Genomic DNA, 16,715 nt, shown 5'->3' with positions numbered 1-16,715 from the left:
CAGGCCGATTCTTCGGATGGGGCTCCTTCTCCAAACTATGTGAGGTCTAATTGGGACTTCACATCGGGGATACTTGGCAGAATCCAACATCGTCAATGGGTTTGTTATTTGATATTTTGATTTGATCATAATTTCATTTATTTATAGTATAATTCAATATAAAAAAATATTCTAAAATAAAAAACTTGTGAAGAAAAAATATATTTGATCCATTTTTTTTTTTTTCAATTGGAAACAATTAAAGGTGGGAGAAGATGAAGAACGTCAAAAGTTGAATTCTGTCATTTGAATTGGTGGACCATCTATGGTTCTTGACTTGTGTTGTTTCGAAGTCTATTGAGATCTTTGTTCCTTTTGTTTTTTGTTTATAGTAGATGGGTTACTTCCATTTTAAACAAATCATGCTTTTCATCTCTACATGTTAGATTATTGCACTCATGCACTAAAATATGAAGGTTTTGCAAAAGCTTGTTGTGTGCCTCTCTATTTTCTTACTCCCTTATTTCTACACCCATCATATGCTCTCTGCAATTCATCAATCCATGAAGATGTCAATGCACTGATTTCAATAAATGAAGCCCTAGTTGATCCTAACTATCTGTTACATACCTCGACACTTTCATAACACCACCCATTACTCATGGACTGATGTCCATTGTGACCTCATGGGTCGAGTAATGGCTCTACATCTCTCTTCAATGGGTACTTTAGGCCCATTCCCCACTCAGTTTACAAATATTCTAGTACTTCATTTACTCGACTTCTCCAATAACTCCCTCAATGGAATTCTTCCCTCTAATATATCAAACTTGAAGAATCTAAAGGTGTTTGATGCCTCCTTTAATGTCCCCAATGAAAGACCTCCCTCCAACATATCACAATTGAGGAACTTGGAGGTCCTCAACACCTATAACAACTCCTTGTGAGGGGCATTGCCATTAGATTTGGCCTATCTTGTGAACCTCAACCATCTTGGTCTTGGATATAATTACTTCTCACACAGTATTCTTAGAGACTACATGAAGCTAAAAAGTGTAGAGTATCTTTCACTATGTGGAAATAATTTGGGTGGAAGAATACTCGGAGAGCTTGAAAAACTGGGGAATTTGAAAACACTTTATTTGGGGGATTGGGAAACATTTTATTGCATGGGGAATTCATTCGATGGTGGGATTCCTCCCGAAAAATGAAATTTGACAAATCTTGTACAACTCGAGGGAGTTGAGGGAGTTACATTTGTCCTATAACAGACTACATAGTAATGTTCCATCTTTCATTTGGGACTTGCCAAAATTGAGGAACCTAGAAGTCCTCAACAACCATAACAATTCTTTGTCTGAGGCGTTGCCATTGGATTTGACTTATCTCATGAAGCTCAACTATCTTTGCCTAAGAAGAAAACAACTCTCAGGTAGCATTCCTGGTGAGTACGGGAAGCTAAAAACTTTATGATCTCTTTTTATAGATCAAAATATTTTAAGTGGAAAAATACCCAGAGAGCTTAGAAAATTGAGAAATTTGAGAAAACTTTCTTTGGCCATAGTCTAACCAAACTACTTTTTTTCCTTGAAAATCATGATTATTCTGGCAAGATTTTGATAAAATTTGGCAGGGGATTTTGTAAATCTAGGTTATAGCTATCAAATTTAGGTTTTGAGTGCCCAAGAGGTTTTTGATGGTTTTGAATCCATTTCCACCATAAAAAAAAAACATGATTCAAACATTGCTATTGCAAGATATTTTGATTTTTTTCCTAGATTCTGGCTACTTTTTGCGGTCCAAGCAATTCCTCCGCTTGAGTAGACACTTCTCTTTCTTTGTCGTTCAAATCATTCGATGGTGTGATTCCTCCCAAGATAGGAAATTTGAGCAACCTTGTTGATCCAAACTTAAACAAGAACACAAAAACTTACAGATATAATCATAAACATAGAGATGCAGTAGAAAAACACTTCATTTCATTAATAGAAAAATATTGAAATATGGTTACAAACAGAATGGAAATAAGATAGCTCGGGCGATGGTAGCTTATCTATGAGAAGAGATGTGGAGGCTACATGCCTATGAACTGAGTTAAAATGAGGCTCAAGGGCCTTTTTATTATTCAACAATAAGGGGAAAACCCTAAACAACCAAAACCCTAACCCAAGGAGATGTAACACCAAGAGTTTATGGGCCCTGTTGGGGTTAGTTGCACAGCCAACTTCTTGGGGCCGTAACTTGGTCATATTATCTTTGTTTGACGCGTATGATACCTTGTTGGAAATATTTCTCCTAGGACTACAACTGCTGTGATTGCCTCGACAATCACTAGAGGAATTTTTCCAAAAAAACATCGTGTATGGCCTCAAAATGGCTATGGAAGTTCAGGACCCAAAAAACTACCAAAAATAGTAAATTGTGCTACAATTAAGGAAACAAATGAAACTAACTGGGGTTCTAAGTGGAATAGGCAGGTAGCCACCAATATCCACTTAGATCATTCCTGCCCCCTTAGGAAGCAATGGTCCCGATTGTGTGCTGAGCCTCCATGAGGTGAGGAAATATCTGTTGAACCTAGTCCTTGGTGAACCACATGCCTTGGTGACTGCGTTGGCCTGCTTTGACAACTCGATATAGTTGTATCCTCTGTTTTCAAGTGTGCTTGATCAATGTGTCCATGATCTGATCAGTTGTGGCCTGTTCCATACAGTCTGGGTTGAGCTCTGTTGGTGTGAGTTGTTCTGCAATGTCAAATGTGTCCAACAATGGTGGGAAGTACGACCGAAGGTGATCTACATTGAACATTGGGTGTAGACCAAGGAGTGGTGGGATGCTGAGCTCGAAGGAATTTTCATCAATAGCCTTGGTGATGGTGTATGGCCCATATCAGATTAGGTGAAGCTTGCAGTGGGGTCCAGTAAGGCGCTCGTTTTGCAAATGAAGCCAAACTTTGTCGCCCACCTGGAACTTGTGCGACACTCGATGTTGATCATGGTGTTGCTTGTACTTAGCATTAGATCTGTCCAATATATCATGGACCTATTGGAGGATGTGTTGAATGTTCTCAATGAAGTTCTTATCCCTTTCAGCTTTAGACTGTATGTGAGCTGAATCTACTTAAGTGGTTGCAAATGGTATGACCACATCAATGGGGCATAATGGCTGAAATACCAGCCCTACCTACAAGGGGTTGTGGCATGTTGACTTGTGGAGAGCTTTGTTGTAGATGTGTTGGACATAGGGGAGACTTTCATCCCATGTACGTGGATGCTTCGAGTTATACATGCGCAGAATGTGTACGATCATCATGTTGACAACCTCTGCTTGGCCATTTGTTTGGGGATGGAAAGTCGTGGACTTAGTGAGTTTTGTATCCAACATCAAATAGAGACTTGACCAAAATGCACTTAGGAATCCGTTGTCCCAATCTGAGATAATGGACTGTGGGATCCCAAAGTGTACCCACACTCGCTTAAAGAAGAGCTTAGCAGTGGCCTCTGCTGTGATATCGATTTTAGCAAGAACAACTTTTCTGGGATGATTCCTAAGGAGATCAACAAATTTAGTGCTTTGACATGCATTGATCTCAGCACAAATAGGTTGGTTGGTAATGTTCCCTTAGATATTGGATATTCGAGAAAAATTAAAATTATTGATTTTAGCAAAAACAACTTTCTAGCACGATTTCCAGGGAAATTGGTAACTATATTTCGTTGACACACATTGATCTTAGCCAAAACAAATTCAATGATCCCATTGCAGTGGAAATCACCAGGATGAGGAATATCTACTCTCTAAACCTATCGAGATACTGGTTTTATAGTAAAGTTCCCTTAGATATTGGCAGTCATAGCAACATTGAAATACAAAAAAAAAAAAAAAAAAAAAAAAAAAGACAAAAAAAAAAAAAAAAAAAAAAAAAAAAAACAAACAAACAAACATGTTTTCTCGTATCATTCCTAGGGAAATTGGTTAAGTTATTTGTCTAACAAAAATTGATTTTAGTGGGGACAAATTCAGCAGTCCCATCCCAATGGAAATCACCAACATTCTCACCCTATAATCTCTAAACCTATTGAGAAATCATTTCAATGGGAGTATTTCCATAGATTTTAAGAAAATGATGAAATTGATCTTCGCAGATTTTAAGAAAATGACACACTTGATCTCCGCGGAGTTGGATCTAGTTGAGGTAATTTTTTTGTTTTTTAATTTGAATTAATAATTGAGAATGAAGTGTTATGAATATAGGGATGATGACTACTTTGAGAAGAAGTAGAGAAACAATTCTCTAAAGGAGGAGAGGTGAGAAGGTCAAAGTGCAGTAGGCTTACAACTTTGAAGCTGAGGAGCAGATGTGCTCTAAAGGAAACTAGAATAGGTTCTATAGTAGAGAATCGGGAGAAGAACAAACAAGCAGAGGTTGGGTAGAAGTTGTCGGAGAGGGTAATTCCACAGTGAGTGTGGGTATAATTTCATAGAGAAAGAGGCCAAGAAGGAGAAATCGCTACTATAGCAAGTCGCAGACTTGTTACGAGAGGAAGAAATCTTGTTGCAACCCACAAGAAGTGGAAAATAAGTGTTCACAGAAGAAGAATAAGGAATGGCTATTAATAGTCATGTGTAAGATTTAGAGAAAAGAAATCACAACCAGTCAAAGCAAAATGCCAAAGAAACTAGCATAAGGAGGATGAGTGATTAAGAGTTTGAAAGGGAGATGATTTAGTTAAAGGAAGAATTCAATCATTTGAGACATCCAGGGATATGTTTAGATGATGAATAATAATAAGGTAAGATGGCCTTCACTACAGAGGAAATCAAAAGAGAGGATGTGTGCTAGGATGAAGGAAGAATTCAGAATAAATGAGTACCAAATGGAAGTTTATTGTGAACCTGAACAGGGAACGATCCTTGGAGAGGATGAAAGAGATAAAGATGATGAAGAGAGATCTTTTGAGGCCAGCAAGTCTTTTATTTTTCATGGATGATTGGTGTGCGAATGCAGGAAGCTTTTCATATGATGTTCATAACATTGGTTTTGTTTATTACAAGAATAAAGAACAACCATGAAGCATTGTTGCAGAGACAGAAGGGAAGGAAAAATTGTCTTGTAAAGGAAAACAAGATGGAGACTGTATACAATGGATGAATGCAATAATGAAGGAAGAACCTGAGGTGGAGAAATTTTTATTCTTAGATGAGACATCTAAGATAGAGACATTTACTTTTTGTAATAAAAGTGATGAGGATGGTGAATCTTTGGAGGAAAAAATTGTTGTAGTGGAGAGGAACTTGATGAATGGTTTCATGTTTCCAACAATGTATAAGGAAGAGACATTGGAGGCATCTACAAATACCTTAAAGTTTCATATTTTTGAAACATAATATATGTTTTGTGTTTGTAGGAGATGAGCAATGCAAGGATAGACATGCTTATGAATCTATCAATTTTGAGAAGGAAATGTCATTGAAAGGATACACAGATACAATCAATGAAATTTGTCAAGAGGATGAGGACATATAAGAAATGATATGCTAGTACAGAGAAGTACAAGGAATTTTGGAGGAGGCTATGAAAGATTAAAAAAGAGTAAGCATGGCATTGGTAAAAAAGAAAGGCATTGCAGAAGAATGGATAAAAACTATAGATGAAACCTTGCACAAAGGGATAATTTGTTTGTGGAAAATTTGTAATTTTAACAAAATACAAGATATGGACTTGCTGGAATAGGCGAACAACTTGAAGTTTCAGCCCAAAAGCATGCAACAGAGGACCTATAGGCTTGCTAAACAACAATAAAAGAATTTGGAAATGATAAAAGTTGTACAAATTCCTTGTGGGGGTCAACAATCAATAAATTATAGCAACAACATTTAGCAAGAATACAACAAGGATTGGAAGAACATGTACTAGCCATGGGACAAGCTTAACATAGAGATTGGTGAATTATGGATGCTAATGAGGAAAACATCCAGGAAGAAAAAAAGATGTAGTAGATAGAGGAAGATAGGCCATCAAAGGTGCAATAAACTGAAGCACTTTGCATTAAGAAAATAAATGGGCAACTGCAACATAAAGTATGGAACCTAGGAAGGAAAAAAGAGACAACAGTAGCATAAAAAAATAGTTGGTCTATCGCAAGTCAAATTTTGGGATCCAGGAGTATTACATCAGCTTATGAAAGTACATGGTCAGGAGACCATGAATATTTTGAACCTTCAGAGTAAGATGCAGGAGCATCTTACCTCCAAGACAAAATGTATTTTGAACAGACCTATGGATTTTCTTTTACCAAGGGAGTTGGTTCCCTAAGATTGATTTCATTCTTTATTTTAATGTATAAACCTATGTTTTTATGAGAGTTCTATGAATGTGAGGAATCTTGTAATGAACTCTTCTCATTAATAGAGATTTAGAGAATAGTGTGTGAGTTTGAGAGAATATTGGGTTAGTTTAGAATATGGAGAGATACAAGAACCCTAAATTAGAGGGTATGGGTGAGGCTTTTGTGGATCTAGGAGGAATTCTTGGATATGAAACCAAAAGTGGTTTCAATTAAAATATTTTATGTAATAAGAGTAGAGAGAATAGAGTAGAGGAGCTTGAAAGAAGATGAACAAGATGCTTGTAAAGGCCAAGAATGGGCTTAATTTAAATCAGGTCAAGAGGATCTTTTAAACATCCACATATATATATATATATATATATATATAGTGAATTAAACATCAATTGGATTCTATGTGGAGGGATTTGTTCCTTAATCATATGTGGTTTTATTTTTATGAGTGGACGTATGTGGGTATGAGAACTGATAGAGTAGTATTAAAACCTTAGAGAGAGGGCTTATGAAGCTTTGACTTAAATCTAAGGAGAGATAGAAGCCTTTGGTTCACATAGAATCACATTGAACTGTGTCAACAGTTTAGGAGGATAACATTACCTATATGCGAAAGGAATATAACAATGTTTTCATATAGAAGCCTTGAAGGATGAACCTAATCAAAGAGACGCAGGGAAGCGTGGAGCAAATCCGAGAAGGATTGAGACTAGCCAAAGTGGTGTAGTGGATATGTATAGAGAAGTATTGAAGAATTAAGCCCGTTAGAGTGGCATGACGGAAGCATGAAGAAAGAAATAAGATACACAGGTAAACTTAAAGAGAATTGCAGGATATAGAGATGAAGAGGAAATTCCTTGTTAAAGAGTTGCAAAGGAGTAAGAGGGTCATTCGGTCAAGTATAGAGGGACACTATAGCACAAAAGAGAGAATATTTTCAAAAGGGACTTGGTCACAAAACAGAGCTAGAGGACAAAAATAGAACTGGAAGAATTCTCGTCCATAGATAGATATGGAAGCCACATGGAAGGATTTAACTAGTTTGGACAAAAAGGAAAATCTTGGAGAATACCAGCGAGCTGACCTCAGAAGCTCAAAAGATAGGAATCACTTAATTCATTTACAATTATTGTTGGGCTCTAGGATCTGTCAATTAAAATTGTCAAGATATAGTGATAAACAAATTAGGTAGTGCTTGGTCGGGATCTCGGAAGTTAGGGATCTCGTAACTTCGTTTTAATAACACCCTAGATTGGAAGCCGAGATCATTAAGTGTCGGAGACAGGAATATATTCATCACCTGGATCCATCAGTCGAAAAAGGCTATCTCAAAAGCATTGGATCTTAAAAGTCGAGAAGGAGTTGAGCTGAGATTTAGAAACCATTTCAAAAGCAAAGCCTTCAAAGGAAGTTCTTCCGAGATTGTACGTGGCAGCACATTTGTCGAGGTAGGACCCACAAAGCATCTTGGAGGTGATTTGTAGTGTTAAATAAAAAGGTGAAATATTGTAAGTCTTGTAACTTTTAACGAAGTGCATTTTGAAGACCATTTGAGATATTAAAGTCCCAAGGTCCCAAGGTTACGAGGAAATTGATGTTCTAAGGTCGCTAAAGGTTGCGAACTTGAGATCCGAGAGGTGCCAATAGTATTCCGAGGGATGAACTTCACTTCAGCGGCTATTAAAATTAAATGAAAGGCTTGGGACAATAAGAGGAATTTAGCGTCGATTGGAGGAAAATTAAGGGTCAAGACTGTAAATGAATTAGGCTTGCACCCTGGGGACTATACAAGGCTTATAGCTTGAACCAGTGGTTTTAAAGGAGGGTTGTATACCCTTGGAGTGCCACCACTTGTACGAGAAAGGGATTTATCTTCGTAGAGGGTGAAGGAAACAACTTTTAGACATAGCAGAGTACTAGGATTGTGGGTTAGAGTGAACTTGACCTCGGATACGGGTTTGGGTTTTCATCAAACTTCCTCTTCGCTCTCACACAATATCCTCTCCTTTTCTAAGTGAAAATCTCTTTATTTTAAAATTATTTTAATGAGAAATTTATAAAAACATGTTGTCTCGCGGTTGGATTTTATGATTTGTTATTTTATTAAGAGATATTTAAGTAAAAATCACATAAGAGACTTACTTTTAGGCGACGCATTTTGAACCAACTAGTGTGGTTAATCTTCAAGAGAAGATAAGGAACCAAATCTTGGCATCAAATTAAATATATGAAGAATTTTTTTTACTAGGCATTAGAATATAATGACTAGTTTTCATTGAAGAATTATTATAATTTTTATTTTTATTTATTTAATTCATAACTCACTTAGATCGGCGAAGAACCCTGTGGACTCTAAATTTGGGAAAGGTGTTTATGTCATCCCATGCTCCTGTGGGACTCCATACATTGGTGAAATTGGTTGCTCAATAAATCAAAGAATTCATGAACACGCAACCGACATCAAACATAGAAGGTCCCGCTCCTCAACTTTGGTAGAACATGCAGAAAAGACAAAACATCACATCTGCATTGAAGAAGCTAGGGTCATTACAAGGGTTGATCATTTTCATCACCGTAAGTTCAGAGAGGCCATGGAAATTGAAAGGAGGCCTAATAATCTAAATAGAGATGATGGTTGGGTTATTAGCAGGTGTTAGAGCCGTGCATTGTCTTCTTAAGTGTTTAGAATTAATTTTTAACTCTATTATTAATTTTATTTTTATTTTCTATTATTGCCTCTATTTATTTTGTTTATTATTATTCTTTTTATTTATTAATTTTATTGTTTGAAATTTTAAGATTAACGTTTTGAGTTATTTCAATTAAGTTTTTTTTTTTTTTTTGTTAAGCTTGGTATATCCTCCTTTTCATTAATTCATAAAGCAAATTTAGACCACATAGATTGGCTAGGTGTCCTCAACTTACCTAGTGGGAAACCAAGTCTGTTGACCACCTATCCCCATTGTATGAAATCTAGTAACGAAAGGTTTTCAGTCTTTCTATCCAAGCTATGTTAGTCTCAGATTCATGTTCATACTCTAGAGATCTACATAAATATATATTTGCATAAGTAAATGTAAAAGATATTTGCATATATAAACAAATCGATAACATAAATTTTCTAGTCATGTTGTTCAGCAGAAGTTGATTCCACAGGCGCTGGGTCTTTGGCATTCGTCCTCGGTAGCTTGGCTTGGTCCAAGATACAAGGCAAGTGCCTCTCAATTTTTTCAAGTCAAACATCCTATTTGTGAAGTTGAAACTGCACCTTTTGGAATTCCTGTTTGTAATTCGGCATGCCTTGGAAAATGACAACCATGTCCACCGAAATCTGCTCCATAGCCTTACTCAACAGGATTTTCGTCAACCAATATAGGTAGAGGGTCTTCTTGAATTGAGTGATTCTTCCCCTTGTGTTTCTAGGATCCAGGACAAGGGTTCTCCAATCCTCCAAGTCCGTGTCTGTCTCACTCTCTTGTTTCACTTCTTCTTCCCACTCCTCTAACAGTTTGTGAATTCCCTCATTAGTGCCATTGTGGTAGGCCTCTGCTACCTCACTTATTAACCTTTCCACATATTTCCTACCTCTGCAAACCTCAGACATGCTTGGATCCGTGTCCTTCTTGGTCTCTTGGGCCCTCCTTCCACGACCACAGGTTTTCGCAGGACAAGCCATGATTTCACTGGCCCAACCTTGTTCATTGCAACAAACCATTAACCATTGATAGTTTAACATAATATAACAGTAGCCTTGCGCATAGGTGGTAACATTACAACGTGGCAATCTGCCTTCTTCATCCCCTCCCCTATCGGTTGCAATGTCTAGCCCTTCGTAGTCATGGTTCAATTCCTTGAATGGGTCTGACCCACTACGAGCCCCAGTGGTTACTCTTCGCCTCATACTCCTCCTCTTAGCCTCAATCAGGTTTTCTTCCGCTCCCTGGTTCCAGGTGGGTAAGTGTTACCACTTTCCATCACTCAGCCAACCGAGGCAAGAATACCTATTCCCCTCTTCCCAGGATGCAAAAGGAGGACCCAACCCAGTCATCCACCCATACCTAAGCCCCATGACATCGCCATCACCAATCTTCCTACCATAGCTAGTGTCACTCCCTTGCCAGAGTTCCTACCCATAATTCGCGACCTTCTCCCTCATGCTGAGGTTTCTACCTATCTCCATGTGGCTACACATGCACCTAAAGCAAGGAATTTCACCCAGATTATAGGTGGACTGACAGAATCTACCCCCAGGGCCTATCTCTCTAGCTTTACCAACATGACTCCTAGGAATTGTTGTTAGGCCCATATACTACTAGTGTAACCCCTTATTGTTATTAGTGCAACCCTGGTTTTATATTGTCTTTCCCATGTAGTCCCCATATTGTTATTATTGTTCCCCATAGAAGCCCACTACTATTATTGTTGTTCCCTTACAGTATTATTATTAGGTCGACTCTGATTATATTATGACACCTTAGACTCCCATATATAGAAAGGAGGTCTTGTCATTTGTATCATCGAATAATTGTTCATTTGTGTAATGTAAAGGAGGATTCCCCATCGAAGAGGCTGATTTTTTAAGCCATTGAGATATCTTTTCTATCTTTTTGTGATCTGGTTTCATAACATTTGGTATGAGAGCTTTGGATTCTAGGGTTTCGCTGCTCCAAACAAGCTCTCGAATTACATCCCAAAAAGATGACCTTGGGAAAATCGCCATAACTTTCTCTCTAAGTATCAGATTGTAATTTATTAATAAGTTATAGAAAGAGGATGTACTGTAGTTTTCTGTGCAGTGTTTTCAGGTCCGAAGGTTGAAACAATGACACGTGGTACTTCGTACAAGTTTTCTCTACTAAAAAAGTGTATAATTAGGTCATCTTGGGAGACTGGGCATAACTCTTCCTTGGAGAATCCAATTTCGATTAGACTGATGGCATTGGAAAGAGGATGCGGAGGGCTACTGCAAGTCTCAATTTCAAACCTTGAAGATCTAAAATTTCAAAGATACAACAGATTCAAGATCAAGATCCCAAAATCAAGAAAAATCAATATGAGGAATTTTGATGGCAAGGATCTGGTAAATTGGATACTACATATGGAGCAATATTTCAATCTACATGATGGACAACTATTACAGAAGGTACATATCACATCTTTATATTTAGAACCAAATCAATTTGTATGGTATAGAGGGATTTTTTCTCGTAAACCACTTGTCACCTGCTCAATTTTCACAGAGGAAATGATAGCACATTATGAGGATACAAAGAGCAACACCTTCTTTAGCCAATTGATAAATCTAAAACATAATGGTTCAATGCCAGAGCACATTGAGGACTTCCAAAAATTGAATATAAGGGTAAATGATATTCCAAAGAAGCAAACGATTGATGTCTTCATAGGGACTTTAAAGGATAACATTCAACATGAGGTTTGTCTTTGGAAACCTGATTCATTGGAGATGGTATTCAAGTTGGAAAGATAAATTGAAAGCGGAATTATGGAAACAAGGAATCCTACCACTCACAACTATAGATATGGAAGCGTTTTTGCTCCTAGCCTTCCACAACATACAAGTTTTGCACCACAACAATTGGAAGAAAAAAGAGAAAAAGGGCTTTGTTATAGTTGTGATAGCAAATACACTAAAGGTCATAAGTGTGCTGAGAAGAAATTATTTTACATAGATAGTGAAGAGGAGGACTAGAAGGATTAAGAAATGTCCAAAGAAGAGGATATACACCAGGAACCAACCCCAGAGAAAGAACAAATGAATCTGACCATATCTTGTAAAGCATTGACAAGAATTATCACTCCTCAAACTCTCAATATAGAAAGACATATCAAGAAGAAAAAGGTTCTAGAAGTGAAAGATCACTTCGAGCATCAAGAAATGAATTTGATCATATCTTGTAATGCATTGGTAGGAATTACCACTCTTCAAACTCTCAAGATAGAAGGATATATCAAGAACAAAAAGGTTCAAGCAGTGAAAGATCACATCGAGCAACAACAACAAGTTCTCCAACTTTTAAAGGATAACCCCACTTTGGTGTAGAATCGAATGAAACAACAGGCAGATCAACAATGGAGTGAAATAAGTTTTGATGTAGGTGATTGGGTATTTTTACAGCTACATCCATACAAACAAATATCCCTCAAGTAAGCTAAGAAGGATAAGAAATTATCACCAAATTACTATGGTTCTTACAAGGTGATGCAAAAGATTGGTACTATGGAATACAAATTGGAGCTTCCTGCATCTTCCCAAGTGCCCCCATTTTTCCATGTTTCATGCTTAAATAAGGTTGTAGGTGACAAGCTCCCAGTTCAAACAATGATGTCAGAACTTGGTGAGGAAGGAAAAATCATATTGGAACCCGAAGAAGTCACGGAAACAAGAACCTGACAGCTACAAAATCGATCAATTTCAAAGTATCTCATCAAGTGTAAGAACTTACCCACTAAAGATTCCACATGGGAGGACAAGAATTTTATACAGAAGCATCCAGAACTACTCAAGCATTGATGACAACACTTTTTGAAGGAGAGGGGCATGTTAGTTCCATATACTACTAGTCTAACCCCTTATTGTTATTAGTGCAACCCCCTTTTAATATTGTTGTGCTCATGTAGTCCCCATATTATTACTATTGTGCTGCATAGAAGCCCACTATTGTTATTGTTGTGCCCTTACAATATTATTGTTAGGTCGGTTTTGATTATAATATGACCCCTTAGACTCCTACATATAGAAAGGAGGTCTTGTCATTTGTATCATCCAAGAATTGTTCATTTGTGTAATGTAAGGAGGTTTGCCCCTCAAAGAGGTTGATTTTTAAGTCGTTGATATATCTTTTCTATATTTTTGTGATCTGGTTTCGTAACAACTACACATTTAGGCCCTTTGTCCAGTATCACCAGAATTACCATACAAAAACGAAGGACTTCAAAGCAAATAGAAATGGATAGAATACCAAATAGGTGCGAGAAACATACACAAGACCAAGCATATGCCAGTAGCCTACACCCTGAGTTCTTCCAATGTGGCTCAATTTTGCAATTCTCACCCATAATTCCTCCCCTCTCCCTCAAACAAAAACCAAAACAGGTCAACATTACGAGAGCAGAGAAATATTTGAGTACATACCCTTTAAGTTCTGCACCCAGTCGATATTTTTGTTCCTATGGATGGCATCGCAAAACCCGTCCGCTGCACCAGTCTCTCCATCTGCGAATGATCCAAACAACACCACACTTCCCTCCTTCAATGTTGTTAAGGCCAACACTCTCATAACTCCCGTTTCCACATTTCACATATTCACTGCATCCCATCATGCAAGGGGCCACCACACCCATCGACTTGAGCGTGTGGGGGGCAGTGGTACTATACTTGGAGGTATAGACCATTAATCCCCTGTTTAAATGCCCAGTTGTCGGCTCGCACCTTGATCGGGCTAATCAAGTTTTCCTTTTTACTATAAATAATTAATTTAATTTAATTCCTATAATTAAATTAAATAGGTATTTTAGGCCCATTCCCCACTCATGTCACAAATTTTGCATTGATCTGATTGCTCGACCTCTCCTATAACGCCCTCAGTGGAAGTCTCCCCTCCAATCTATCAAACTTGAGGAATCTAAAGGTGTTCAATGTCTCCTATAACATCCTCCTCACTAGAACTCTTCCCTCAAACATATCAAACTTGAGGAATCTAAAGGTGTTCGGCATCTCCTATAACTGCCTCACTCGAAGTCTTCCCTCAAACATATCAAAATTAAGGAACCTGGAGGTCCTTGAAGTCTTTGACAACTCTTTGTCAGGGGCATTGCCACTGGATTTGGCCTATCTCCTGAAGCTCAGCCATCTTGATCTTGGAGCTAATTCCTTCATCAGAAACATTCCTAGTGATTATGGGAACCTAAAAAGTGTGGAATATCTTTCAATCTTTGCAAGTGGTTTGGATGGAAAAATACCCGGAGAGCTTGGAAAATTGAGGAACTTGACAACACTTTATTTTTTAGAAAATTCACTTGATGGTGGGATTCCTCTTGAGATAGGAAATTTGAGCAACCTTGTAGAACTCCATATGTCCTATTGTCACCTTATAGGACCTATTCCTCCTCAACTAGGCTAGCTTGTGACCTTAAAAGCCCTGTATCTATATAATAACAATATCTCTGGTGAAATACCCGTGGAACTCTCAGAGCTAAGAGAGTTGAGGGAGTTGAAGCTGTCGTATAATAGACTACATGGCAGGATTCCATCTTCCATTGGGGACTGGCCAAATTTGGAGGTTTTGTGGCTTTCGGGAAACAATTTCATAGGTCTCATGCCTCAACAACTGGGAGTAAGTGGAAAGCTACTGGAACTGTATCTTACTTCCAATAGACTCAATAATTCTATCCCTCCAAATCTCTGCAAGGGCAGAAGGCTACAAAGATTAGATATAACAAATAATTCATTTGTCGACCCGATTCCTTAGTGCCTAGGCATATGCGATTTGCTGGCTAAAGTCTACATGGGGAAAATTATTTAAATGGTTCGATTCCTGCAGGCTTGCTATACTTACCCATGTTGATTGTGATCAAATTGAACAATAATAATCTCAGTGGGAGCATACGGGGCGTAAGTAATAATGTATCATCTAAGCTACAGAAAATGAGAATTTCCAACAATAGCTTAAGTTGCTGTATTCCTTTGTCCATGTGGAAATTACCTGCTTTGCGGCACATCTTGATCGATGGAAATAAATTAATAGGCAATGTGCCACCAAAGATTGGCCAATTGAGTAAAATTGAAGAGATGGATTTCAGCAAGAACACGTTTTTGAGGATGATCCCCAGGGAGATAAGCAATTGTAGTGCTCTAACATACATTAATCTCAGTGCAAAAATGTTGTATGGTAAAATTGAACATATCGATTTCGGAAAGAACATGCTTTCTGGTAAGATTCCTAGGGGGATAAGCAACTTCTGTCCTTTGACATACATTGATCTAAGCTCAAACAAGCTTTCTGGTATGATTCCCAGGGAAATTGGTAAATGTGTTTCTCTGAGACACATTTATCTTAGCTAGAATGAATTTAGCGGTCCCATCCCACTGGAAATCACAAGGATTCCCAATCTAACTTCTTTAAAACTATCGGGAAATAGATCGTCTCAGGAAGTTCCCTTAGACATTGGTGGCCTGAGCCAGATCGAAATTGTCCACTTCAGCAAAAAAAAACTTTCTAGTATGATTCCTAAGGATATTGGTAACTGTATTCATCTGACATAAATTGATTTTAGTCAGAACGAATTCAACGGTCTACTCCCAGTTGAAATCACCAGGATAAGATATCTCTACTCTCTAAACCTATCGAAATCTCTTCAACGAGCATTTCCAAAGAATTTGATGCAACGCCGAGCTTGATCTCCGCAGATTTCTCTTTCAATAGATTTTCTGTTCTTTTTCCAGATGGTGGTCTATTATCTCATTTAAAAACAAGCTATTTTGCAGGGAATCTCTACTTGTGTGGAGAACAGTTGGGAAACTGTAATTCTAGTGTCAAAGGGTTGCCTGTCCGAGTACACATTAGGCTTGAACTTCTCTTGTCTCTCTTAACATTTGGAATTCTCTTCCTCTGTTCGCTGGTGTTAGTAATTCAAGCAGTCACAATTAAGAAGAAAGATAGCGAGGGCAGGCCATGGAAGATGACGGCCTTCCAAACAATCAGCTTTGGAATAGATGACGTGGTGGAATGCATTAAATAAGAGAATGTCATCGACAAAGGAGGAGAGGGTGTTTTGTATAAAGGAATCATGTCCAATGGGGAAGTATTTGCAGTGAAAAAACTTACGCGGATAAGCTCTTCAAATGCTCATGGCTTCTCTGCAGAGATCAAAACTCTGGGCAGAATCTGCCATCGACATGTTTTTAGATTGTCGACGTTTTGGTTCAATCATGACACCAATATTTTGGTGTATGAGTACATGCTGAATGGAAGCCCCGAGAAGTTTCTTCATGGAAACAATGCCACACCTCTAGATTAGAACACCAAATGCAAAATTGCAATAGAAACTACGCAGGGGTTGACCTATCTTCATCGCAATTGTCGGCTGGCCATACTTCATCACGACGTGAAGTCCAACAATATTCTTTTGGACTCCAACTTTGTAGCTCATCTTGCAGATTTCAGCCTAGCCAAACTCTTACATCAATATGGTACGTAGCTCTAGGTAAGTGGTTATTTCATCTTTAAATTTTGAAGTTGTCGATTTCTGATTTTAGTAGAGGGTCGCCAGAATGTTTAACTGAGCTACTAGATTTCTTAAATTTTATGGTCTGTTATTGAAGTCCATGATCTATTATTGCCAGTTATAAACATAGTATGCTGAGGCAGACCAGCA

Source organism: Pinus tabuliformis, chromosome 4_2, assembly GCF_031772625.1.
Source record: "Pinus tabuliformis cultivar Carrire ecotype Pingquan chromosome 4_2, CPIR1, whole genome shotgun sequence".
In the NCBI taxonomy this organism is placed as follows: domain Eukaryota; kingdom Viridiplantae; phylum Streptophyta; class Pinopsida; order Pinales; family Pinaceae; genus Pinus; species Pinus tabuliformis.
This window is presented reverse-complemented; position numbering follows the sequence as displayed.